Below are 27,926 nucleotides of genomic sequence, written 5' to 3' on the forward strand. Positions count from 1 at the left end.
GTTGCGATATAAAGTTTCCAAACGGGAATAGCATATCTGTCGATTTTAGTCAAGACACATTGTTTTATAGCTTGATTAATATCTTGACCTTGAGAGGGAGCTATACAACATAAAGAGTGTATTATTTACAATTTCATAACTTTAGACTCGATTTCAACTCCGACAACGATCACTGAATATTGTAGGTTCGCATATGCTTCCAATATGTTCATTAGAACCAAATTCATCACCCCATACCACAACTTTGTCTTGCCTTTAAGACCTGCTATTGTATAGTTGTATCACAAATTAAACTTATGCCATATCTAAAATAAACGTTAGCATTTTCCTTAATGTCTGGAAGGGTTTACGCTCAAATTTTCTCTTAATACAAACATGTGTTAATAAAACGGCCAAAGCCTTTGAACAGAATATGGTAATAGTTTCATAATTTGTTCTCTCCCTCTCTCTCTCTCTCTCTCTCTCTCTCTCTTTCTCTCTCTCTCTCTTTCTCTTTCGTTTGTTTCCCATTCGCATGAAAATAGATACAGATTAGTAAATGCCATTTGTTTGCATAGTCCCAAGCAGTTACATAAATATATCTAAATAAGAATTTGCCATCTTGTAGAATAAATCATATTTATCAATAAGTCTACAATTCCAAATTAAATCAGTTTTGTTGTGCATACCCTTCTTATCAATGTCAGTGTGCATATAATGTTAGCGCAAGGCCACGTCAATTTCATGAATACATGTTGCATGATATACATGTATAAGCTCCCATATCATTTTAAGATTAATGTTGTGGATATTATTTTTGTTCACGTGATATGCAAGGGCGACGTGAGATTGATGCGTGTACTGGATGGGCGAAGTGCCAACATAATGAAACAAACATTGCAAAATATGGAAAGGTGGACTTCGCACCCTATTCGCAAAGCGTGCAGGCACGAGATGTGGGGCTTTCAATAAAAATCCCATTTAATTTGAGTGTATGCAATATAATCCTTTCAAATAGAAAGAAGCACGATTCTAACGAACTTGCCTCTACACATAATGTATGTAAATGTACACAGTGAAGTAGCATGGATCAGGCCATTAACGGGGCAGGGGAATGCTTTTGTAGGAGGGAGGGGGTAGGGGCAGTAGTATGGGTTACTTTATTGCCAAGTACATGTACAAGCCTAGCGATTGGTGGGGTTATGTAGGGTCCTATATTCCCACCACAATTACTTTCCAGCCTCTCTTTAACTTCATCCTTTTTATTATTTCATGTCTGCTTAGCAATGGGGGAGGCACACGTGGTAAATTACGCCGTGTAGCTACGTAAATATCCTTAATCTATGCGAAAACCTTTAAAACTTGACAGGGGCATAACATAAATCAACCCGAATCTACCGTAGAGTAGTTTGCACAGACTATCAATGTACAATGAACTACCATGAAAGCGGCCCGAGGAGAGTGAAAATGCATACAATAAAATAAATCGATAAAGAGAGAGAGAGAGAGACAGAGAGAGAGAGAGAGGGTTTTCCCATGTAAACTTGTTGCCAATTTTTGGTAAAGTTGTTGCCTGTGAATGGTAAAGTTGTTGCAAAAATGGTAAATGTGTTGCTTTTTTTACCGATTTGGTAAAGTTGTTGCCCAAAGCAACAACTTTCCATATGAAAATTGGTAAATGTGTTGTCATCACCATTGACAATACACACGAGCCTGCTCCTGCGTGTATTATCGCATAGACTTTAAAAGAGACTACCAAGGCGCTTGATGGATGCGCATGCTGCATGCATGGAGTCCTACATATATAGTTTGACAGAATGATGGTGTTATGGGTGAGTAATTATACTTGTTGCCTTATCATCTTTGTTGTATTGATTATCTTGACTAATTGATTGCCACTGTGACTGTGACTGTGCTGTCGTAGAACGGTTAGTTATAACACTAGTAACAGTAAGATCAAGTAATGTGTACAACTACAAGTCAATGTTAATTAAATCAGGGTAGGCCTAGCCGCCTACATACATTATTGTATGTATCTTCAATAAATTAGCCCTAGGCCTACATCATGTACATGATGTACATGTCAGATCATGCAGGTACTAATATACTATAAATACTAGTACTATAACTGTTGTTTAGTGTTACTGTGTTGTTTGATTTGGACTAGTGTAATGTTAGGTTTGTGTATACTGTAGTATCTGTAGAGGGTCTAGACAAGGACAGGTACCTAATTTATAGAATGTTATTAAGAAGAAATCACTGGGGGAACGAACAGCTAGCAGCTACATCATTAGACGGGGTCCAGACAACTCGCCACAAAGACATCTCAACCCTGGACAACTCGACACAATACCCTGGACATCTCGCCACAATACTCTGGACAACTCGCCATGGTCGAGTTGTCCAGGGTATTGTGGCGAGATGTCCAGGGTATTGTGTCGAGTTTTCCAAGGGCGAGCTGTCTTTAGGGCGAGTTGTCTGGGATTACTATAGGCTAGATCTACATAACATTAGTACTGATTTAGTCTTATTTCAGTAATTATATTCACATACTACAACCCTTGAAAATGTTTCCATCATGTCATAAATCCCGAACATATGCACTGGCGTAGCTAGAGTCAGAAGTTGAGGGGGGACTAGCTGGCATCATACGGGGGCACAGGTCTAGTCAGAAAATTGAATGCAAATTTACGATCAGGGGGGAAGGGGTCTAATCGTCTTCTTTTATCTTCCTTTTCCGTTCCCCTTCTTTTTTTCTCTCTTTTTCTTTTTTCTTTCCCTTTTTTTCATTATTCGATCGGAGGGGGGGGGGGGGGGGGGAGGGCCTCAATCGCCTACATGTATGTATTCTAATAATAGATGCACAGACAAAGGGCTCCCCATCATACAACTACAAGACTGAAGCTTTGGTCGGGGGGGGGGGGGGGGGGGGGGGGGGTCCATGGCAGTTTCTAAGGTTAAAAACTAATTTTTAAAAAGCCAACCAATCTTGTGTTTTCAGCAAATTTCTTTCACAGTACTGGTACTTTGGTTTGTTATACATCCTGATGTGGATAGTTGTGAAATTTAGAACGATAAATATCAACAATTCAAATTTTCAAGTCCATATTGTTTTGATGCTCGTGTATGGGCAAGTCCAAGGTATTTGGTAATTTTGTGTCATATGTGTTTCATAAGTTATTCTGTAAATATTGAATCAGAATCAAATTAGACTTTGCTTGGGTAAGCAGAGCAAGTACGTTTTGAAAAGACTTTACATTTTTACATTTTAAAAACTGTATTTTTCCACTATTTGTTAGTCGCTTCTAAGAATGAAATTTCAAATCAACCCCCAAAAAAACTTCCCAAAACTAATTGTGGGGGAGGGGGCAGAGGGCCAATTGGCTCTGCTGGTTAATATAGCAGCCTTTTTACGTACCCCTTGTTTTGCAGGGGTGATCTACAGGGGTAACCTCGCTATTCATAAAACGGAAAAGGGGTCACTATTCATAAAGGCATGATTATTTATAAGGACCGCTATTCATAATGTGAGATGAGGGCAGCTATTCATAATTCACATTAAGGGTCATTACATAGTATACAAATAATGAATGGTTATGAGTTCAATAGTGCGAATATGTTCATGAGTTGAAAGATTAACATTCTATTCAACGAGGCGTCAGCCGAGTTGAATAGAATTAACGTTAATCTTTCAACGAATGAAAATATTTGCACTATTAAACGAATGAAAAACATTCATTATTTGTTTTATACAACATCGAAGAAGACCTAATAGAACGTTAATCAACAAATTATGCTTTACTCCTTATAAAGATAAATTAAAGTTCGAGTCAAGCCTTTTCGATTACATGCAGATTGCCTTCGCGTCAGATACACGCAGGGATACGCGCACTATTCATAACACGGGAACAGGGTTGCTATTCATAATACTAGAAGAGGGTCGCTATTCAATTCTATGAGAAGAGGGTTGCTATCCATAATACGAGAAGAGGGTCGCTATTCAATTCTATGAGAAGAGGGTTGCTATTCATAATACGAGAAGAGGTCGCTATTCAATTCTATGAGAAGGGGTTGCTATTCATAATACTAGAAGAGGGTCGCTATTCAATTCTATGAGAAGAGGGTTGCTATTCATAATACTAGAAGAGGGTCGCTATTCAATTCTATGAGAAGAGGGTTGCTATTCATAATACGAGAAGAGGTCGCTATTCAATTCTATGAGAAGGGGTTGCTATTCATAATACGAGAAGAGGGTCGCTATTTAATTCTACATGTATGAGAAGAGGGTTGCTATTCATAATACGAGAAGAGGGTCGCTATTCAATTATATGAGAAGAGGGTTGCTACATGTATTCATAAACATGAGGAAGGTGCGCTATTTATAATACGAGGAGAGGGTCGCTATTCATAATATGAGAAGAGGGTCGCTATTCATAATATGAGAAGAGGGTCGCTATTCATAATATGAGAAGAGGGTGGCTATTCATAATACAAGAAGAGGGTGGCTATTCATAATACGAGAAGAGGGTAACTATTCATAATATGAGAAGAGGGTCGCTATTCATAATACGAGAAGAGGGTGGCGATTTATAATACGAGATTATCAAGATTTTTAGCCAAATAAGATATGATTTTGTGACCGTCATGCCATATGCAATCAGTGCTGGCGTCCCCTGTATTATGTCTTTCTTTAAAGGTAAAGACCAGTAATGGTCATGCGATTGCATTGTGAAAGAAACGTTGTGGAATCGATCAGAAAAGGTTGATCATCTAGCATCTAGCATCTCCAAGGTTCTGGAATCATCAAAATGATAGGAAATTTGGCCCATTCGTCGTAAAGTTACAAGCACTATACACAGAAAGATGTATATGGGACTACCCTTTATCTCTCACCAGACCATGAGAGAAACAAATTTACCAAATATATGAATTAGTAGGCGGTTTCCCGGCAAATTTTTTATCATCATGTATTAGTCAAAACATATTCTTTCACATGATTGGTAATGAGAGCTTCCATTTCATTTTTTGAAATTGGGGCGTTTCCAATACTGGTCTTTACCTTTAAAAGTATATATTACCTTTTATCTTTGATAATTATATAGAGACATCCTCATAACCTAGCTAATATATTTGCCCCACTTCTGTGATGACAAAAATAAAGTAAAGCATAACAACTTATCCTATCATAATTTGTCCCCATTGTGAGAAATCTTGCCCCACCACTCTGCCCCTTACTGATCTTATCCTGGCTACGCCACTGAGACATTAAGTAGAACAAGCAGGCCCATGCTATTTTAGAAACTAGTAATTGTTTATACAGCAATGTTTTAGTAGGAAATGGTTTTTAATAGGACCTATGGACGTACAAATTATATAGCCTTAGCCATATGTCATATCCAGTGCCAAAAGTCAAGGACAGGCACCCAGAAGCTTTTCAATTTTCGCCAATGTAGAGTTTCAAGATTTTCAATACATACACCTGTACCTCAGGATACTAGTACCGGTAATCATACTAATTAACCTAACTCTATTCATCCACAATCTTGATTTCCTGAAACTTTCCTAACACCAAAAACATTAGGAGTTGGACTGGACCAGAAGCTAAGTAATTCCCTGTAGAGAGGCGGGGAGGGGGGGGGGGCACTTTGATATTGTGTTTTGTTTGGGGAAAAGGGGGCTTGAACACTTTTGGACCTTTGAGGTTTTTCGCAGTAATGCAATCTGAATATAAACCAAACATTTACTGTCTTTTTTTGTTGGGTGGGGGTGGTGATGATGATGGGTAAGGAGGTCTGATATAAGGTCTAGTTCAACAACAACAACAACAAAAATATGTGAGAAATTTGGTTATGTTATTATTTTGGGGGTGGGATATCTAGCCCTTGTAGCAACAAGGGGGCAGGATATAATGATAAATACAGAACAAAAACAGGAAAAATATGGAATGTAAATACAAATATGCGTGCAGGTTCAGAAAAAGTTCAACATTAATCAATTTGAGACATGATAAATTCAAAGCAAACACGGAAAATACACGCAATAATTAATCAAATCCATTTCTGCATGCATTCTGGTTCACACACGATATATAAAGAATCAATAACTTTAAACAGCCAAACCAAAATATAAAATTACAATAAAGTGAACAAACCAAACGAGGTCGACATAAATTGTCATGAAACAAGATAGATAATTGCAGAACAAACACATCATTACATATGAAATATCCCCAGCCCCCTGCCCTTTATGCCAATGATGACAACTCGGACATTCAGATGTCAGACATTTATATTTATTTCCGGGGGGCTGATTGATGATTGGGGGCCCGGGATGATGGGTTGTTTAGATTACTGGGGCATGCCTTTTTTCTTTAATTGTTCAGAAATGTATGTTTTCAATATAAGTTTTCAACAAATATTCAGGGCCATGAGCCGCCCCCTCCCCCCATAGCTTTACCATAGCCGTGGGGGTGTCCCCCATCCAATATTTCCCTTTCTTATTATCATTCTGTCTGCTTATTTAATTTTTATGAATAGCGACCCTCTTTCCATATTATGAATAGCCACCCTCTTCTCGTATTATGACCAGCGACCCTCTTCTCGTATTATGAATAGCGACTCCCTTCTTCGATTATGAATAGTGGTCCTTACGAATAATGACTCTCTTCTCGTATTATGAATAGTGGTCCTTACGAATAATGACTCTCTTCTCGTATTATGAATATGACCCTCATTCCACATTATGAATAGCGACTGTCTTCCCGCATTATGAATAGTGACTCTTTTCTTGTATTATGAATAGGGACCCTTAGGAATAACGACAAAAATTTTGTATTATGAAATGCGACCCTATTCTTAGATAATGTTAATTATGGATACAAGAACTCTATTTCAAGTCAGGAGAAAACAAGTTGAAGATGCTATAGAGAACATAGAAAATAGAGAACTTCTAAAGAAAGTGATATACTATTTTTGTTTTGTTTTAGCTAATGAAATAAGAAGAAATGATAAAGACACTACTCTATAGAGCAATGACAAAAGGAAAGGATTATAAATAATTAAAGGCAAAGCAGTGAAAAATTTAGAAGAAAGAAAAGAAACTTCAAGAAAACTTGCTCTAAAAGATATATGTATAAGAAAACTTACTCTAAATGAAACTACCAGAAAACTTACCGGTACTCTAAAAGATAGTGATCAACATTTGAGATGAAAAATACAGTATCATGTAACCTGTAAAACTTGCAGTAATAACCAGGATTTGTTATGTTGTATAATACAAGTCTACTGTTATTACTTTATGCATGACTTTTCAGTTGCCCAAAATAACACTGTAGCTCTTAAGTTTATTGTTCTCACAAATATGGCAACTAATGATGAATATTTGAACTGGTTTTTCATAGCAGAGGGACTGTTAATGGATTTATGTTTTTAGTGTATACCATATACAATAGTTTTGTTGGTTATCAATTTATTTCATTACTATCAGATCAGTTTGGTGAAAACATCCCTCTTTTTAATCCAAGCTTCAAAGAAGGTGAAACAAAATTACTGAATGTCACAGTTCAAAACCTCTTTATATATACATTGCGTCCCAGAAAAAACGAAACCGAGAATTATCAATATTTAAAAAAAATTGAAAGATATTGAGAATTTAGATATCAAATTAGGTGCAGATATAGATAATACTGAGCTTCTTGACAAAAAATAATGAAAAAAAATGAAGAAACCCAAGGTTTTATTGTTCGTTCTCTAATCCAATGGACTGAAGAAGAGTTCCAGATATTTTTGTAATTTATAAAACAGAGTTGTAGAAAAGAAGAGTATATTTAGATTAGAGAATGATAGTAATGACATTATTGTAAATCAACAAACGATTTTGGGAGAAATTCATTCATTTTATCAAGCCCTGTATAAGAGAAGATGCAATGATAATAATTTGGATGGTATAATGGTTAATTTCTTAGATTCCATTGAACTTCCTCAATTAAATGAAGTTCATAAAGACTTTCTTGAAAAACACATTACTAAGCAAAAATTGTTGGAGACACTTAATTCAATGAGTCATAACAAATCACCATCACTGGACAGTTTACCTGTGGAGTTTTATATAGTTTTTTGGAAAGACCTTTCTGATATGCTTTTAAACTTGTGTAAATTTTCTTCTCTGCAGGATGGACTAATGTCTACCTCTCAAAAGAATGGAGTTATTACTTTGATTCCTGAAAAAGATAGAGATACTTCCTATCTACCCAAATTTAGACCTATTTCCTTATTAACAGTAGACTACAAGATTTTAGCCAAAACTTTAGCAAACCGTTTGAAAAAATGTCTGTCATACTTGATTCACCCTGACCAATCTTTTTTTTTAAAGGGTAGGAATATTGGAAACAATTTCTGGTTGATAACAGATTTAAATTGAATCTTATACAGACTCAAAGAAAATTCCAGGTGCAATTGTTCTGCTTGACATTCAGACAGCTTTTGACAGTGTTTCTCATCAGTTCCTTCTTGGTGTATTACAGCATTTAATTTCAGTAATAAATTCATTAACTGGATATAAATGTTTTATTCTGGTCAAAAAAGTTATGTATGTAATTATGGAAATTTGATAAATTCTATTAACATGAGAAAATGATATTTTTCAAGGAAGTCCCATATCTCCATACTTGTTTTTATTAGTTATTGAAACTATGGCTCTTACTATTAGACAAAACTTTCAAAGCGAAGGAGTACCAGTTGAAAATAATATATATCTTTATAAATGTAATGCTTCCTGGGAGAAATTTAAATTGTTTAAACAAATTGCTGGCTAACACTCAGTAAATAAAGATTGGTTGATTGATCTGTAATTAAAAAACAAGTCAGAACAAATCTTGGAACTAGTGGGATTTGAACCTGCATCTACTGGGTGTAAGCCAACAATTTGTTTAAACAATTGAAAATATAATAATAATGTAATAATAGTGTAAACTTATAGAGCCCACACACCGTCCAGGGACGCTCATGCCTCTAGCAATACATAACAATATCTTTGTTAGCAGATGATTCCACATCTTTTATTAATGGCTCAGTTACCTCTTTTAGATGATTGTTTGACACTATTGGTAATTTTTCTGATAGCTCTGGTTGTAAGCTCAATATATCTAATTCAGAAGCAATATGGATTGGTTCTAAGAAAGGCTCTTATGCATTTCCTTTTCTGTTAACTGTTAAAAGTGGAATAACTCTACTTTAAAAACTTTAGGTGTCCATTTTTCTTTGAATTTAAATCAACTATATGAACTTAATCATAGGACCAAACTCAAATCCATTAAAAAGACTTTAAAGTGCTGGCTGGTAGAATCTTATCCCTCGTTGGGAAGTTCTGTGTTGTAAAGACCCTATTGTTGCCACTACTCCTTTTTTTCTTCCTTCTGTCTTATGTGTTAAAATACCACAGAGTTTTTTCAAACGATTAAATACTTTGTTGTTTAGATGTATATAGAGTGGTGGAAATGGTAGGGCCAAAAGACAATACATGTGTAATGAATTTTCTTTGGGTGGTTTACGAATGATTGACCCCTACTTTCGTCTGTTTCACAAAAAAATGTCATGGGTTAAAATGCTCCTTCATGATAATTATGACAGTTGGTGGAAGTCTATTAAATTTCTGTTTGTAACAATTTTAGTGATAGTAAGGATATTCTATGGAACACACATGCATCTGAATATGTTCTTAACAGATTAATCTCAAGTCAATTGGCCAAGTCTCTCCAAACATGTTATATATTTAGGGGAAAAAATTTGGAAGCTGAATTTGATTCACCCTTTTCCCAATTGGTTCTTGTCAGTTTATTTGGTTGAATAGAAACGTTTGCTCAAAATGAAAGCAACATTTCATATATCAGGATAGCTAGGTTAGACAGAGGTAACTGTTTATTAGTGATTTACTCAACCCTCCTCACCCTGGTAATAAACTATTTGAGGAGCCTTTTCTTGATTATGATAGTAGTGCACAGGACAGGAGGAAATGCAACTTTTGAATGTGAAAAATAAGCAAAATGAGTGGTTAGTCTCACTTAACCCCACATGAAATTATTGAAGAAATTAGAACCACAGTCCACACTTTTGAAAACTCAGAAAATTCCAAAATATGCATACAGTGTCATGTTAAAACCAGGTGTTCCATACAAACAAATGATATTTAGGAATGATTTTCACAACTCTGATGAGGTCAAATGTGAAAAAAATCATGTAAATAATTTTAAATCCACCATAAGTACATATATGCACTCTTTCTATTCAAATTTATTTCTTAAAGCACTAGGTGTGAATGATTTTTTGTATAAAATCAAAAGAAAGGACTCCCCCAACTGTTCCCTTTGTAACAATTAATGCCCCTGAAACCTATATACCGGTACATGTTTTTATTGAATTTCCTATTGTAAAACACATTTGGGATGAAAATATGAAAGTTATTTTTCAGGAAACCAAAAAGCCTGATGTACAAAATGTTTCAACATTTGAAAAGATGTTTAGTTATAATGTCGATAAATTCCTAATATATTTGTTTCTTTTACCTAAATATTATACTTACATGTATGTTTGCAAATTCAAAAATAAACCACCAACCTTTTACGGTTATAAAGCATGTACATGTATTGCCGTTAACAAAGATATTGAATATCGTATTGCTAAGAAAAATGACAAACTTCCAATTCATTTTCGGAAATGGAGATTTAAGTTATGAGTACAGTATATTAATTTCTGAAACTACCTTTTTTTTAAACTACTTTCTTTTTCTCCCTCTCTGGAAGAAAAGGAAATTTAACTGTTATGATCTGTAATCCTGTCTGTATATCTACGAAAGCAAATTATTATGATGATTGCTTTTTTAATCTTTCAAATTCTACATACTTGATACTTAAATGCAAAAATGTTTATCCCTCTACTTAATTAGACACTTGTTTTTTTTCTAATTACAGAGGATAGATATGTGGAAGAGACAAAGTGACTGCTTTTATTACATGTAGATAGTTACGAAGCACTGTTTTTGTTGTATGCTGTTGTATTGCTGCATTTTGTTTGTTTTTTGTTTGATTGACTTGATTTATGTTTGATATTTTATCAACAAATTATGAAAAACCAATAAAAGTGGCTAAAGGCAAGTAATTGCTGCCTTAATATGAGCTGGTTGCCCTGAATTGGGGGAAGGGAAGGGAGTGGGAGGTTTTGCATCCCCCAGCTTAGGGAAGTCATCTAATTCCAGAATATCATTGTCCTCTGATTTCCTGCCTGTTTCACATCTTTACTGCAGGTTTAATTAATTACTGTCAAACAGGTCTTGTATTAATTATGCTCATTATCATGCTAGGTATACATTAGTAAACTCTGTTTCTGTTGGTCCTTTGGAACTCCATCAAACTTGAAAGAAATTTCATTCAGATGGAGGACAGGAAGTACATTTTGTTTAAGTGAGCAAAGGAAGCAGGTTGAGACAATTTTACACTTTACCGTTTGAAAATGTATTCTTTAACTGTTGTTGTTGGTAAATCACACATGATGTGGGTACATCATAATCAATTTTCTGACAATTTTTTCAAAGCTACATGTAATAACAGAGCATGATGCTTAAGTTTTAAGCTCATATCATGTTGTCCTGTTCATCCTTTGGACCTAAATGTAAATATAACCAAATATAATCAAAATAAAATTGGCAGACACATTTTACAACTGACTAAAGATAACAATTCTGTGTGAGTGAATCAAGAGAGTTGTGATAATTTTCACACATTCACAACTGGAAAATGGTATTTCTTCTACCATTTTTGTTTGTAAATTATACCTTTTGTTGGTATGTGTGTTGCATTCTGTCAGTTTGTTGTACCAATAACGTCAGTTTGGTTTACCAATGTTACCAATGACTATGGAAAACGCCATAAAAACCAACAACAACAAATAAGTTTTATCCAAAAGCATTATTAAGGAGGCATGTGTCGCCCTGTCCCCTGGCTACATTAGTGCGAGTAAGGGCATGGCCATCAGCTTGATAAAACCTCAACATACTGAATACATGTAAATACCTAGGATGTGCCCATACTGGGTGTTTGTAGATTTAGTTGAGAAGTGGAGTTGGGTCTAGAGTCTAATTTAGATGTATCTTATGAATTTCAGAATTATTTAGTCACAGAAACCATTCCAATTTATCTAATTTGTATTTTTAATAGTATGTTGGTTTTCTATTTTAATAATTAAAACTACCATTTTTAATCAACTTTAGTTCCAACTTTATTTTGCTGAGCTTGCTGAACTTGCTGAGCGCTATTAAAGTTTGGAGTCATACCAGTAATGCTCAATAATCACTACATGACATAATTGGTTTCAATTTTAAAAGAAAAATTTGATGTTTATGCTAAAACTAAGGTAATGTAAATTTAAGGCATCTCTTGAATGTACAAGTTTTGGTCATTGTCTCTTAGCAGATGAATGAGATGAGAATTACGAATGGAGGTGCTCCCAGTGATTCCAGAGCTGTTCTTCCAAGAGAGTGTCAACTAGCACTGTAAGTTTGCCAATTTTTTTTACACAAATGAAAGTCCTTTTCTATTTTTAATTTGTATTGTAAGTTAGGAATCTGGCTTTTTGTTTGTATCTGTAACACCTCAGTCTTTGCCCCAGCCTGAAAAAGCTGTAGACTTCCTTGTTGTTCAGGTTGAACAAGTTTTGTTTTTCTGACATCGCTTACAGTTCTGTCAATAAGGATAATGATTTTTAAAATAGGGAAGTACCTGTATGTAACACCAGTCATGAAAGTGGATGTCCATCTTGTTATTATGTTGGTTTAAAAAAAAGCAAGAAACAAAATAGTGAAATCTAAAGGGAACTCTATATAAAAGCTAAGACATTTAAGACATGTTAAAGTTTTCAAGTTGATGAGTTAAACACAATACTTTGTAATTATATGTTTTCTCTTGTGAGAAGCCTTCCCATTAATTATCACAACACAACCATCCTTAATTGATCAAAGGAATAGATCTATTTTAAAGAAAGATCAACATAATCAAGAGTTAGTAGGCACTCCCTGGTTCAATAGGACACAGGTGCTAGAAAATGATTTTTTGGAAAACAAGTAGAAATTGATGACTATTTCTCTACCCAAAAAATTGTAGACTTTAAAATATTTTGCAGATATCCAACTTCTGATTAATTGAGCATACTTTCAAATTTCATAACTGCTTGTATTTTACACTTCCCTTTTTCTTCAGTTTTCACTGATTGCTTTCTGGTGTTTTAATGATGTTCATTATTATAATACTCGTGGGCGAGACTCATTTAAATTTTGGCCAGGAAACAACTATATTTTTTAAATCTGTAAGAAACAATTTTTCTGTTATTTGGAACCCTATTCCTCCTGACATATCCTTAAGCACGTCTTTACTATATGTCAATGATTCTACCATTTTTACTTTGTATGTCAAATATGTTTTGAATATATCTTTCGAACATCGTTTGTGATTTTAAATGTTTGTTTTAAAAAAATGGTCGAACCAATCAATGAAATGAAATGATATTCTTGTAACAATAATTACATTGTACAACATGACCTATAAATTGTTTTCAAACTTATGATTTTCTAATGTTTACTTCCATTTGTATTACCTGCCATGAACGATGCCCCTGTCATTTTTGTTTATGTCCTACAAATAGGAGCCTGGATGTAAGGATGTTCCTTCTGGATCAAGAAGCGATTTGATTGTGGTAAGTTTCTGGCTAGTGTATTGATATGTAAATACCCCTCATAAAAAGTTATGCAAGTCGGGTTTGAGCACTGATATTCCTCATTTTCATTTACTGCTCTAATTTACTTATGTTTACGAAGGGAACCCCCCCCCCCCCCTGCAATGATGCCTATTTTTAATGATGTTTTCTCATGGAATAAACAGCAATCCTAAATATGTCCAAAAGCAAAATGTTTTATACAACACTGTTATTGTCAACAGGGAATTCTTCTTTACTTTTGAAGATGGATTGTGTTTTTAATGATGTTCAGGTAGTTAATGCCAATAATGTCCCATTCTCATTAATATAGCTGTTTTGAATGATGTGAAAATGGCCATTTATTCTTTAAGGGCAATCTTGTTTTTAAACTTTGTTTGTATAAGATGAAATGCATTTGTAATCAGCTAATTGAGAAATTGTCATTGTGTTTGAGTATCATACATTTGTTGCATTGTGTTTGAGTACATCATACATTTGTTGCAAGTCTGTCAGTTTACAGCTTTTAGTCCTGCATATAATTACTTTGCAAGGCCTCAACATCTTTCAAACAAATGTAGAATGCGTTCCTGACAATTACAATGCATTTTGCAACATTTCACTTTTAATTTTGCCTTAGACTCATGTTTGTTGCACATTCCATGATTACATACAGATAATCATTACAAATGGGGCATCATTATGAAGGGGAATAAACACCATTTAAGTTCACACCAAATTCAAGGATATTGTTATACGAGAGACATCATCAGTCAAACTTGATTTATGAATATTTATTTGTATGTGACTCTTAAAACTTAAAATAGTAATCCTGAGAGTAGGTCTTTGTAACTCTTTCAAACATTTTATGTACCTTAAATCTTCATGTCCTTTCACTTTATTCCAATTGAATTTGTTTGTCTTTTAAAGCATATCAGCTCCTTTTTGTTATTGCTTTTGCAAATTAAAATATGTTGCAGGTGCAGTCAAGCCTTCGAGCTTGTAATTTTGAATGTTTGTTTTTAAAAAAATGGTTGAACCAATCAATGAAATGAAATGAAATTCTTTAACCAAGAATTACATTGTACAACGTTACCTATAAACTGTTTTCAAACTTATGATTTTCTAATGTTTACTTCCATTTGTATTACCTGCCATGAACGATGCCCCTGTCATTTTTGTTTATGTCCTACAAATAGGAGCCTGGATGTAAGGATGTTCCTTCTGGATCAAGAAGCGATTTGATTGTGGTAAGTTTCTGGCTAGTGTATTGATATGTAAATACCCCTCATAAAAAGTTCTGCAAGTCAGGTTTGAGCACTGATATTCCTCATTTTCATTTACTGCTCTAATTTACTTATGTTTACGAAGGGAATCCCCCCCCCCCCCTGCAATGATGCCTATTTTTAATGATGTTTTCTCATGGAATAAACAGCAATCCTAAATATATCCAAAAGCAAAATGCTTTATACAACACTGTTATTGTCAACAGTGAATTCTTCTTTACTTTTGAAGATGGATTGTGTTTTTAATGATGTTCAGGTAGTTAATGCCAATAATGTCCCATTCTCATTAATAAAGCTGTTTTAAATGATGTGAAAATGGCCATTTATTCTTTAAGGGCAATCTTGTTTTTAAACTTTGTAAGATGAAATGCATTTGTAATCAGCTGATTGAGAAATTGTCATTGTGTTTGAGTATCATACATTTGTTGCATTGTGTTTGAGTACATCATACATTTGTTGCAAGTCTGTCAGTTTACAGCTTTTAGTCCTGCATATAATTACTTTGCAAGGCCTCAACATCTTTCAAACAAATGTAGAATGCGTTCCTGACAATTACAATGCATTTTGCAACATTTCACTTTTAATTTTGCCTTAGACTCATGTTTGTTGCACATTCCATGATTACATACAGATAATCATTACAAATGGGGCATCATTATGAAGGGGAATAAACACCATTTAAGTTCACACCAAATTCAAGGATATTGTTATACGAGAGACATCATCAGTCAAACTTGATTTATGAATATTTATTTGTATGTGACTCTTAAAACTTAAAATAGTAATCCTGAGAGTAGGTCTTTGTAACTCTTTCAAACATTTTATGTACCTTAAATCTTCATGTCCTTTCACTTTATTCCAATTGAATTTGTTTGTCTTTTAAAGCATATCAGCTCCTTTTTGTTATTGCTTTTGCAAATTAAAATATGTTGCAGGTGCAGTCAAGCCTTCGAGCTTGTAATTTTGAATGTTTGTTTTTAAAAAAATGGTTGAACCAATCAATGAAATGAAATGAAATTCTTTAACCAAGAATTACATTGTACAACGTTACCTATAAACTGTTTTCAAACTTATGATTTTCTAATGTTTACTTCCATTTGTATTACCTGCCATGAACGATGCCCCTGTCATTTTTGTTTATGTCCTACAAATAGGAGCCTGGATGTAAGGATGTTCCTTCTGGATCAAGAAGCGATTTGATTGTGGTAAGTTTCTGGCTAGTGTATTGATATGTAAATACCCCTCATAAAAAAGTTATGCAAGTCGGGTTTGAGCACTGATATTCCTCATTTTCATTTACTGCTCTAATTTACTTATGTTTACGAAGGGAACCCCCCCCCCTGCAATGATGCCTATTTTTAATGATGTTTTCTCATGGAATATACAGCAATCCTAAATATGTCCAAAAGCAAAATGTTTTATACAACACTGTTATTGTCAACAGGGAATTCTTCTTTACTTTTGTAGATGGATTGTGTTTTTAATGATGTTCAGGTAGTTAATGCCAATAATGTCCCATTCTCATTAATATAGCTGTTTTGAATGATGTGAAAATGGCCATTTATTCTTTAAGGGCAATCTTGTTTTTAAACTTTGTTTGTATAAAGATGAAATGCATTTGTAATCAGCTAATTGAGAAATTGTCATTGTGTTTGAGTATCATACATTTGTTGCATTGTGTTTGAGTACATCATACATTTGTTGCAAGTCTGTCAGTTTACAGCTTTTAGTCCTGCATATAATTACTTTGCAAGGCCTCAACATCTTTCAAACAAATGTAGAATGCGTTCCTGACAATTACAATGCATTTTGCAACATTTCACTTTTAATTTTGCCTTAGACTCATGTTTGTTGCACATTCCATGATTACATACAGATAATCATTACAAATGGGGCATCATTATGAAGGGGAATAAACACCATTTAAGTTCACACCAAATTCAAGGATATTGTTATACGAGAGACATCATCAGTCAAACTTGATTTATGAATATTTATTTGTATGTGACTCTTAAAACTTAAAATAGTAATCCTGAGAGTAGGTCTTTGTAACTCTTTCAAACATTTTATGTACCTTAAATCTTCATGTCCTTTCACTTTATTCCTATTGAATTTGTTTGTCTTTTAAAGCATATCAGCTTCTTTTTGTTATTGCTTTTGCAAATTAAAATATGTTGCAGGTGCAGTCAAGCCTTCGAGCTTGTAGTTTTGAATGTTTGTTTTAAAAAAAATGGTTGAACCAATCAATGAAATGAAATGAAATTCTTTAACCAAGAATTACATTGTACAACGTTACCTATAAACTGTTTTCAAACTTATGATTTTCTAATGTTTACTTCCATTTGTATTACCTGCCATGAACGATGCCCCTGTCATTTTTGTTTATGTCCTACAAATAGGAGCCTGGATGTAAGGATGTTCCTTCTGGATCAAGAAGCGATTTGATTGTGGTAAGTTTCTGGCTAGTGTATTGATATGTAAATACCCCTCATAAAAAGTTCTGCAAGTCAGGTTTGAGCACCGATATTCCTCATTTTCATTTACTGCTCTAATTTACTTACAGTATGTTTACAAAGGGAATCCCCCCCCCCCCCCCCCTGCAATGATGCCTATTTTTAATGATGTTTTCTCATGGAATATACAGCAATCCTAAATATGTCCAAAAGCAAAATGTTTTATACAACACTGTTATTGTCAACAGTGAATTCTTCTTTACTTTTGAAGATGGATTGTGTTTTTAATGATGTTCAGGCAGTTAATGCCAATAATGTCCCATTCTCCTCAATATAGCTGTTTTGAATGATGTAAAAAGGGCCATTTATTCTTTAAGGGCAATCTTTTGTTTTTTGCTTTTGCAAATTAAAATATGTTGCAAGTGCAGCCAAGCATCGAGCTCGGACTATATAAGTGTGGAAGGGGGACCTTTTTGTTTGGTGTACAAATGAGCCCCCCCCCCCATCCACACCTACTTCCAGGCCCATTGTTATGCAGCCTCTGGTTGCCTGATGTGAACTCTCAAAATGCTCTCTCTTTTATTTCAAAAGCTTTGAAGCTCACTTATGTAATTTTCATAAACCTAGTTGTCCACAGTTTTGACATTATCATGGTGATTTTGTTTCACAAATTGTGATTGCAATTTATCTTCACATTTATCAATGTGATTAGTTAATGTCAAAGAACTATTTGTAGTTGGAAGGCCTGTAAGACATAATTAGATATGATGGATTGTTTTAGGATATATTGTGGAGGGTATCGCAGGTGTACTGATAATTGATAAAGTTAAGTTCCCATCATTACTTATTCAAATAAGAATCAGTGATATTCTCAGTCTCTCAAAGTGGGAGATAGAAATCTTGTGTTGACTTCCCAGTACTCTTTTGCTCTTCATATAAGAACATCATGAACTTGTCTAATACAATCACTTGCCAATGTTAGTCAGGGAAATTGACTTCCCTATCAGATATATTCAGAATTTCCAAAAAGACTTTAGATTTTATAAGGCACTCACTGTTTTCTTAAAAACCAAATAGCTAAATGGCTCTTTGAGAGCCTGAAACTTTTCAAAGATAAAGTATTAGAAATCAGTTGCCAATTTTTCTTGTAGTATGGACCTAGATTGACCTCCCATAGCTTGATGAAAAATTGTCAACTTTGCTTTATGTGCATGAGGTATCCCTGAACAGCAAATTGTTTACAGAATTTTGTAACAAAATTGACATACCATTTTTGGTTGGAGCTGAAAAAAATATGTAGCTACAAACAATATGATTATTTTCTATTGATGATTAATGAGCATAATTGGATCTTAAAGAGAAGGTTCATTGATTTTAAAAACTAACTTTATTGTCATTATTGCAAAGGTGAAACTTTGATTGGACAAGGTTATCAAAATTCAAAGCTTGGAAACATTCAAAGTATCGATTATTATCAGTTACAAAACGCTTAAATAAAGTGATCCATTGCTTGTAAACAAAATAAGATGCCATTGTATTTTCAGCTGCATATACACTGTGGTAGTTCGGCGTTTCAAAAGGGAACATATGCTGTCCATGCTATCATTCAGGGTTTTTTTCAATTTGAAAGTGTGGTTTCTTTGATTGATCATTAACCCCTATCCTGTGTATTTACAAATAAAAGAATTTAGAATCGGTTTCATACCCCTTTTTGAATGGTGTCAAATGCCATCACATTTATATTCACTAAACTCATTATAATTTGAGAAATAATAGCATTGCAATTATGTTCATTTTTTGTGGGATGTCGTCTGCTTGGGCAGGGATGGTTCATAATGTGACATCATTAAAACATCGTTATTTTTCTGGCGAATATCTCGTATATCCCAGATGCAATGGAGGTGGTTTTATATGTATTTTTATAAATCACCCGATATGCAGTCGACCTCAAACTTGTACGATGGCCATCTGTTAGCTTACCAGTTTCTAGTGAAGCGTTATTTGCCATATATTTGTGATTTTCTTTGAACAGGGACTTTAAAGAAGGTTAACAGTAATCTGAATCATCTCCTGTATTTTGATGGAACAGTACAATTGAAAATGTTGCTTCAGATGTTACATTTTCTGTAAACAATGTAGATCCCCAATTAACTCACTAGAAAAATAAATTAATGAGATTGTATATAGTTTGAATAAGCTTATTAGTTACTCCAAGTGATTCTATGAAAATGAAATGAAATCAAATTATAGTAGTGCATATTAGAAATAAAGTCAAAAATTGAAAAAGTTGTCTCAACGTCCGAAACAATTTTCATTAGAGGTAGCAGAAGATATGAACTGCAGGAACTATCTATCATAACATTTTTGAACATCTCAAGGCAGCTAACCACCAAAACAAAGAAATTTTGCAATGCATCATTACAATATTTATTTTAAAGTTAAAACCAATTTTCTGTTAACAGTTTACTTTTAATGTCTAAATCAAGAAATACCATTTTAATGATGATAATCCATATTTTAGGATATCTGGAGTTCATAAATGTTTATTAAATGAGTTATCATAAGTCTTAACACAAGTCTAAACACAAATCAGGTCTTTCTTATCCAATCATTTTTGTGTAAGCACAAGAAGGCTGTTTCGGACATTACACAATTTCATTGTTAACACCATTTTTGATCATATCTGCAAGTTACGATTTCACAATGAACACTCCTGTTAAGGAAACTATTTTGATAACTTTATATAGGTTTGAATATAAAGATATTAAGAAATATGATGCTAAAAAAGTAAATCAAATTTTCTGTAAAATATCTCAACTTTCTGCGAAATTGATTTATAAAACATACAATATTGAAGCCACACTTTGTGATGCAAGGCATTGCTTGCTGCTTTAAACAGTAAATCCATAATTGTACTTTATCTGAAAAAATCTCAACAAAAGGGACTCGTAAAAATTATTCAGCCATTTTAACAGCACTTTCTGGTATGCTGTTAGCACGTTTCGGACGTTACATTAGACTGTTAACACTTAACAGACATTTTCATACTTTAACTACAGTAGTTTAAATGAGGGGCAAATATAGATGTAAGATTTCAATTTTTCAACCTCTCCTCTTGATATTTTTATTGTTGTGTGTTTGCAAATCATCAGGTTTTCATTTTCATAGAGGGTGTTCCAAATGATGTCATATAACCAAAGAATGTAGATGGTCAATTTAAACTATTTGGTAGATAACCAAAAGCTCAAAATCACCCACTTAAACAATACCCAGTGTACATGACATGGATATGCTACAGATATATAAGTGTGATAAAATCAAGCAAATTATGATCAAGTAAATGTTGTTTACAAAACCCCTATATAATGTTACAGTAGGATATATGTAAAGCAAGATTAGTGAGGAAAATATGATCAAGTAAATGTTGTTTACAAAAAGCCATATAATGTTACAGTAGGATATGTAAAGCAAGATTAGTGAGTTGTATAACATTGTAAGAATATTGGTTGGCAAGATGTCTTTTAGTTTACTCATAGTTCCTATTGTTCTAGACACTTTGCATAGAACTTCATAGACGTGTGCTTTCCACTTTATCTTTATCAATATTAAGAACTTTGTTAAATTTGTATGTTTAATCAAATTCCCATTCATATATATTTTTACTTCACTAGCACACATCTTTGGAAAGTAAAACAACATAACATTTGCAGTTTATTTGCGCTTATCCACTCACTAACTTTTAGGAGTTCATTGTTCAGATTTTGGGTCAGGCATTCGACATCTTTATGCTTATAAAATATATTGGTATCGTCCGTGAACAGTATAAAATTCAAAATGGGAGAGACTGAATGTAAATAATTTAAATGAATTTAAAAGAGCAGGGGGCCTATAATTGACCCCTGCGGAATTCCACAGGAAACTGACTGTAAACTTGAAGTTTTAGAATCGAAAACAGTGAATTGTTTTCTATCATTTAGATGACTGCAAAATAAATTTGAGGGTAACTCCACGAATTCCATAACAATAAAGTTTTGAAAGGAAGAACATGGTTGATTGAATCGAAAGCCAGCTTAAAATCTAAAAATATATTACAATATCTTTTAAAAAAGCACCAAGTACATGTAACTAATCTATGTAGAAAGGATTACTACTGCCATTATTCAATACTTAAATTTGCATTCACAGTGCCTGTTCAAAGAAAATCACATATATCTGTAAGTCCGTATATATATATATATATGGCAAATTATGTATCACTAGAAACTGGTAAGCTAACAGATGGCCATCGTACAAGTTTGAGGTCAACTCCATATTGGGTGATTTATAAAAATTTCCTCTTGAAATGCCGAACATACCACCGTGGATGCAGCTGAAAATAAAATGGCGTCTTATTTTTGTTACATGGATTCCTTAATTTTTAAATCGCTGCATTTTTTATCAAAATAATACCATGCACGAGGTTTAGAGTGAGGCAATAGATTAAACATTTAGCCTGAGGGTAGTGAAGTGAGAGAAATAACTGAAGAGAAGATGAAAAAACAGGCAATGAAAATGTTTGAGATGTCATGGGACAGCGTTTGCTTGAGCAAATCATATTCAAAATGTGACGTCACACATCTCAAGTGTTCAGAGAGCTCTTCAGGTGCTATGCCGGGGCTGTATTTAAGCGCTTTGTAATTGATAATAATCCTTACTTCAAATGTTTCCAAGCATTGAATTTTGATAACCTTGTCCAATTAAAGTTTCACCTAGCTTTGCAATAAAGTTAGTTTTGAAAATCAATGAACCTTCTCTTAAATGATAACAATTTATCAAGAAATGTTATGAAATAGGCTTGCACTCTACAAGACACACTCATTGGTTGCATACATGTACATGTACAAATACAATTGATTAGCACAAGGGCTTACAGTATGTATTCATAAAACAATAATCAGTTCTAGTATCCATTTCCTATTAGAGAAACTTGTAAAACACATGTTCATGTGGCTGTAATTCTGCCAAATTTCCAAATTACAAGAAAAGGGATTACCAATTTGTGGGGGCAATAAGGTGAAGCCTCTTCAAAATGAATTTATTCATAAATTTTTCCTTTCATTTCATTACCCTCACATGTACTAATGACAAATACCTTTCAAACGCTTGACCCTTCCAACAAGATTTACATACATGTACATGTATAAAAGAAAACAGCATTAATACCTTATTCAATGATCCTAAACATATATATTGTATCTTCCTCAAATGTATTTTGTACATTTATAAGGTACATGCAGTGTGAAATATACATGTAAATGGGCTTTAATACTGCTTGTCCTTTTTCTCTTGCTTATTTAACCATTGTTTATTGTCAAACAGAAATTTGAAAGATCAAGAAGAAAACAAATGTTTTTATGAATCTATAATGTATTATATTTCACATTTCACAGATAACTAGAATGATTGATTTATGCTCTGAATATCTTGATATCCAAATACATGTTGGAGCAATGTGCAATCTAAGATACATGTTTAACCTAAACTGTTTGTCACTTATGATATCGGCACAGCAAGAGTAAAGATCACTCAACCAACCAATCAATCCATCCATCCATCCATCGGTCATCAAGTAAATAGATAAATACATATTAAGATTAAGAGCGTTATTGTTACTAACTAGTATTAAAACCTGAAACATACAAAATACATGTAAAATGTCCAATTCTCAGGATGAACAATGCATTAGGATTCCCTTTTTCTAAAACTTAAAATGGCCGGGAAACTTTTTACATTTTGTTGTTGTTGTAATTGTTAATGTTTTGCTTGTTCATACATGTACATGCATGTTTCAGTGATATTCTTGAATGACACATTGTACATGTAGTTTATAGCAAAGAACAAAGCAAGCTGATTAAACATCTATAGTGTAGAGTTTGTAGAAATTGATGATCTGATTGAAATGTTAACATTGTGTAACATCCAAAATAAACCATAGAATACATTGTACCCTGTCTTTCATAACATGCAAAAGAGATTTATGTTTGTAAGTGAATTTTCTAAGGAGTTTTGATGACTACAATTGCTATTAGCTTCATATTTTACTCTGTTAGATCACATAAGCATTTTTAACTACACGTACTTGCAATGAACAGTACACCTTTCATAATTGAGTAGTCAATACAGACAAACTTAGTATATGTCCTAAACTAATTAAAACTGCACAATGTGTAATTTATTTTTTCCATAAATGTTAAAGAAGTATTTTTCTGCAAGCAATTAATGTAACTTAGGTCAATAATTCCTAACAAAAGCAATTGAGGCAAGTTATGATGTGAACAGTGGTGTGACATATGGAAATTATTAGGCAATGCACTGGTTCCCAATTTGTTTGTATGTATTTACCTTATATCATCAGTCATTAACATTCAATGAGTTTGACCCAAGAAAAAAGCATTTTACCTATTGAAATAACAACTTTAATGAATTTCAAGGTAGTGATAGGCCTTGAATTGATCTTATGATAACTTTGTTCTTCTCTGTAAGACAGAATGCTCACCCTTAACTGATCACACTCAAATAAGAAGCAACAAAATAGAATGTTATGAATTTAATGCAATTATACTGATTTCATGTTTCCCTCTTCGTTTACAGCTTACTGTTGTACAAAGTTGGCAACCAAGTATTGGGGAAGCAGTTGTGGTAAGCTTGAAAGAATTATCTTGATACGTTATTAAATGAGAAGAAAAAAATCCCTATTGTTCCCTATGCAAATTTATCCAGTCATTATAGCTAATATATGACAGGACACCCTACATTTAATTTTTAAAAGAAAAAAATGTTTCCATGACAATATAGTTCCCTTCCCACTGTCCTAAAAGTTTTTTATCTTTTGATTTCTATATTATTTGAGCATGAGAAATTAGTGAAATTTATTTCTTGAAAACTCATTTCTTTTAACCTTAATAGAAGAAACCACCAGCTATAGATATTTTCTAAGGAATTTCTTGAAAAGGTATTGAAATATTTATTTGGGCAGACTTTTGCAACTTATCTTTTTGGGGGAATATGTATTTCTTGCAGGATGTTTGGATATCAAGAAAATTATGAAATTGTCACAATTTAATATAATTGAGCACAACAAAGTCACATGTAAGTAAATCACACTTGGGAGTGTGATTAAAATGGATTTATCATAAGTTTAGATTTAAAATGTAGTAATGTACCTAAACTTGTAAACATTTGTCAGTACTTATAGACCAGCTTGTAGAAACCAAACACATCCTTAACTGTCCAATAAACATTCTGCCCTGCTTTGTCAAAAGGAAGCAAAGACATATTATACCTAGTGGGCTCTTCGTCCTGCTTAGAGATATGTTAGGCAAGACATGCTATTGCATTGGGGTCAGTGTAAATGACAGATGCATTTTGCTCTTTTACTCTTTTACATGAAATGTCACTGTTGTCACTTGTTCCTTTTGCCAAATTAGGGCAGCATTTTGTAAACAAGTTTAATCTTATGTGACAAAAGCTCTCAAAACTCACCTTAGTATAGATACCGGGGGAACCTGAAATACATGTAGGGCTGTTTTCTATAAAGTACACTGTATATCCACAATAAAGTGTGTTTAAATGAGACGTGGATTGTAACTTTCTTGTAGATGATAAATAGTCCAAACCAATATTCAAATGATTAATAATTTTGCTTTCCAAGAAAATGTAAGCATAATTTTTCTTTTTGTTATACACATTTCCTATAAAACATTTGTAATGGGCAATTGTCTGTCTTTTCCATCCTACTTACAAATATTGTAGAGGAATTTTTTTTGTACAGTGTGTAAGATTTATTTGAATGAAATGTTAGGTACTCTGTGGGATAAAATGTAAACAAAAATTCTGTTACGCCAAACTTAGAAGAAAAAAATACTTGCCATGTAAACAAATGTCACTGCTAGTAGATACATGCATATGTATGTAGGTACTTTAAAGGCATCGTTTAACAATGTTAAATCTGAGATGCACGGCCCTACATGTTATCAGTGTCTGTGATATGGTGTAATATTGAAGCCCTAAAAGAATCACGCTTCAAAATCATCACTCGTTTTCCCCAATAGACTGTAGTGTCAAAATTTGTAATTCCAATCATAAACATCTTGATAATCAGACAAGCGATCGGCTTGTAAAAGCCATGGGGGTTCCTTACTGACCTAAAGGTTTATAATTATCATTGCAGCATGAGCTAATTCCAGGATTTTGTTTCAAAATCTGAGACAAAGTTACCGGATCCCTTTAAGTATTGGAAAGAAACAGAAATCTATTTTTTGAGGAGTAAGAAATTATATTTTCCACATTTCTTTCAGCACACAACGTGTCAGCGTAGACTCCTCTAACCAGATGGAGAGCAGACAATGATCAAGCTCATTTTACAGGCTGCCCTTTCAAATGCGTCCAAGATGAAGAAAAGGCCATTTCGAGCATTGGTAAGCATAATGATTGTCATATACTACAGCTAAATTATGTGAAGTATTAGATGCATAGATAATGATAATAATAAACTGTATTTGTATAGCTCATATCACTTTTCAGTCCCTATGCACTTTAGTAAAAGTGAATTTTCAGTCTGTTTTTAAACTGGTCTACTATGACTGCCTCCTATACAATATCAGGGGTGTGTTTCCCAAAGAGTTAAGTTTGACTTTAAAGATACTGTGTCCCTTTTGCAACCAACATCAAATTATGTAGAACATTGCAGGAATCATGAATATGGCATGTATGTCCTATATGTGAAATTTAAACGTTAGCAAAGTCCTAGTATTCAAATTATGTAAGGAAACCCGTTTACTTTATAAATAGACTTCACTGTCGGACACCATTGAGTGACTGACTGACTTCTTTTTTCTTTGGTAATAACATAGTACATAAATGAGCTGTAACATGCAGCATTTGTCTACATCAATAACCCACTTCTTATAATGGCCAAAATTAAACTGATCTGGTCTTTGTGCAGCACAAATTATATGACCATTCGGTACAAGGGTCTGAAAATCAGACAATTTACTTCAGTGATTGCAATCTCTAATGTCGATTTGACAACTAATCGTCGTTATTTTCCCACAAAAAGGCATTTTCAAGCCCTTTACTTTTGACAGAAGTTATAAATTAGTAATATCTTCAAAATGCCATTGGAATTTAATCTTTTCATTTATTTGGCCTGCAAATGGGACATTTACCTTTAAAGTGGCACTTAAAGTCCTAGTTGCCTAATCTACCAATGAGATTTTGCGTTTAATAACGTATGCAAATTGGCCCTTACGTATGACTTTAAGTCAAACTTAACTCTTTGTAGAACACCCTTCAAGTCCATTTCATAGTTAGCTGTTGCTACTTGGAATGAGGTCAAACTCGCCATTATATGAAAAAAATAATACATATAATTGAATCATAGAAGTACATTTTTTATATGGTGCATAAATTGAAATTAACATATAATTCATTTTCTATTCCTTATAGACCAATGCTGTGTATGACCCGATGTCTAGGAAAGGACCCCTAGGATGCTCAGCGAAGGCTTTCTACAAACAATTAATCATGTAACACTAAGGAATCTGTCGCTTGTCAACAAAATAAAATGGCATTGTATTTTCATCTGTTCGCCTGTTCAATGCAGGGACCTATTTGCCTTCTTTGCAAGGGGGGGGGGGGGGGTTATGTATAACCTGTATTCCCTGGTCCGGGCAAGAAAGTAATACTGTTCGCCTGTTCAATGCACGGAGTAGTGTCGCCTTTTTTATGGCCGGGGGGGGGGGGGGGGGGGGGGGGGGGGGTTGTGTACAAAAGTCTTGTCTGTTGGTGGCCACGATGCAGAGAGTTCTTAGAGTTGGACATGGTATCTCCATGCTCCAATGTATGCATATGCAGATACTTGTATAAATGGATCAAAAAATTAATACCTGGGTCCTTCCTAGGGGTGGATTGTAGCAGTGTAACATGTCAAGTCAAAGTACGACAACGGTTTATCCTTGTATATATACACATTACACCATCTCGGAATCTTTGCTCAGCAGCCGACGCATGTAAACTTATCATTCCAAATCTAGACTCTCAACAGCTGAAAAACGTTTTGCAGTAGCTGCATTAAAGACTTGGAACAACATCCCTCTTTCTATAAGGGAAATTACCTGTCTTGCCACCTTCAAAAGATCCCTCAAAACTTACCCTTTTCCCCAGTGATCTATGGGATCTACTTCATGTGAGAACATTTTGTTGTCCTCTTTTCATATATATATGTATTTGTAAGCGCTATGGTACTTATTGTTTTTAGCGCTCCTAAATATTTGATATTATTATTATATTCAGTTGGGAAAGTTTGTGTTGTAATTGTTGTTATTGTCATGATGTTGATATTCAGGGTAACAAGAAAACATCCTCTATTAAATCTCAAATAACCGCAAAAAACAGATTCTGTTTCTTTCGTTACTGTGAATGTAAATGAACATTTT

General features: G+C 33.8%; 1 long non-coding RNA gene across 3 annotated transcripts; it reads left to right on the forward strand.

The window, feature by feature from the left end:
• The first annotated feature begins 1,544 nt into the window (after nucleotides 1–1,544).
• On the forward strand, nucleotides 1,545–27,243 carry LOC105441954. Of its 3 annotated transcripts, none has more exons than XR_004062731.1 (9): nucleotides 1,545–1,811; nucleotides 12,437–12,519; nucleotides 13,665–13,715; nucleotides 14,912–14,962; nucleotides 16,153–16,203; nucleotides 17,398–17,448; nucleotides 24,082–24,129; nucleotides 25,788–25,907; nucleotides 26,938–27,243. It is a non-coding gene; the product is annotated as an uncharacterized LOC105441954 (long non-coding RNA). The 3 variants fall into 3 exon arrangements; XR_004062732.1 differs by having other exon boundaries at nucleotides 1,787–1,811; nucleotides 12,440–12,519; XR_972249.2 differs by lacking the exon at nucleotides 1,545–1,811 and having other exon boundaries at nucleotides 12,088–12,519; nucleotides 26,938–27,242.
• The last annotated feature ends 683 nt before the right edge of the window (nucleotides 27,244–27,926 follow it).

This window comes from Strongylocentrotus purpuratus, unplaced genomic scaffold, assembly GCF_000002235.5.
Source record: "Strongylocentrotus purpuratus isolate Spur 01 unplaced genomic scaffold, Spur_5.0 spur5_scaffold_1, whole genome shotgun sequence".
Classification (NCBI taxonomy): Eukaryota; Metazoa; Echinodermata; class Echinoidea; order Camarodonta; family Strongylocentrotidae; genus Strongylocentrotus; species Strongylocentrotus purpuratus.